Source organism: Octodon degus, unplaced genomic scaffold (genome assembly GCF_000260255.1).
Source record: "Octodon degus isolate 3935 unplaced genomic scaffold, OctDeg1.0 scaffold00048, whole genome shotgun sequence".
Lineage (NCBI taxonomy): Eukaryota > Metazoa > Chordata > Mammalia > Rodentia > Octodontidae > Octodon > Octodon degus.
Window position 1 is genome coordinate 100,380 of NW_004524624.1, and position 1,632 is coordinate 102,011.

Sequence of the window (1,632 nt, forward strand, 5' to 3'; positions counted from 1 at the left end):
GCTATTGAGAGTGGTTATATATTGTTGATTCAGTTGTGGTAATTTGTAGCTTTCTACAAATCCGTCCATTACTTCTGTTTCTTCTATTCTGTGAGAGTAAAGATTTTAAAAGTAGCTATTGATAGTCATCTGTATTTCCACCGGGTATGTGGTAATAACACCCTTTTCATTCCTTATTCCTTGTATTTGAATTTTGTCTTTCCTATTTTGGATGAGGTTAGCTAGGGGCTTATCGAATTTATTTAATCTTTCAAAGGTCCAGTTTTTTGCTTTTTTAATTCTGTGAATTGTTTTCTTCATCTCAATTGAATTAAATTCTGCTCTAATCTTTATGATTTCTTCCCACCTATGGGCTCTGGGTTTGGTTTGCTCTTCCTTTTCTAGTTGTTGAAGGTACAGCATTAGGGTATTTATATGCTCCAATTCTCTTTTCCTGATGTGTGAGTTCACAGCTATGAATTTCCCTCTGAGAACTGCTTTCATCGTATCCCATAAATTCCAATAAGTTGTGCTTGCATTTTCATTGAATAATATTGTTGAATTTCTTGTTTAATTTCATTTGCAACCCATTGGTTGCTGAGTACGTTCTCAATTAATTTCCATGTATTTAGGGTTTTTTTCTGGTTTCTTTGGTCATTTATTTCCAGTTTTATTGCACTGTGCTCAGATAATGTGCATGGGATAATTTCTCTTTTCTTACATATACATATACGTGACCTAAGGACCAATATGTGGTCTATTTTAGAAAATGACACATGTGCAGCTGAGAAAAATGTGTATTCACCTGTGTTTGGGTGGAACACTGTATATATCCACCAAGTCCATTTGTTTCAGGCTTTCTTTCTTATTTATTTATTTATTTATTTATTTTTGCGGAACCAGGGATTAAACTCAGGCCCTTGCGCTTGCCAGGGAAGCAATTATTCCACTGAGCCATCTCCCCGCATCCATTTGTTTTAAACTCTGGTTCAGTTCTGTTATTTCTTTGCTAAGTTATTGTCTGGTTAATCTATCTTTTGGAGGTAAGGGGGTGCTAAGGTCTCCTGTTAAAATTGTGGTATTGGATATCAGCAAGAGAACATATAAACACCCTAATGCTGCACCTTCAAAAACTAGAAAAGGAAGAGCAAACCAAACCCAGAGCCCAAAGACAGGAGGAAACCATAAAGATTAGAGCAGATATTAATTCAATTGAGCCAAAGAAAACAATTCACAGAATTAAAAAAGAAAAAAGCTAGTTCTTTGAAAGATTAGATAAAATTGATGAGCCCCTAGCTAACCTCATCAAAAACAGGAAAGAAAAAATTCAAATACAAGCAATAAGGAATGAAAAGGGTGTAATTACCACAGATTCAGTGGAAATTCAGAAGATTATCAATAGCTACTTTGAAAATCTTTACTCTCACAGAATAGAAGAAACTAAAGAAATGGACAGATTCCTAGAAATGTACAAATTACCACAACTGACTCAACAGGATATAAACACTCTCAATAGCCCAATAACAGCCAATGAAATGTGAGCTGTAATTAAAAGCCTACCAACGAAGAAAAGCACAGGTCTGGATGGCTTCACCGCTGAATTCTACAAGACATTTACAGAAGATGTAGTTCCTATACTCCTCAAACTCTTCC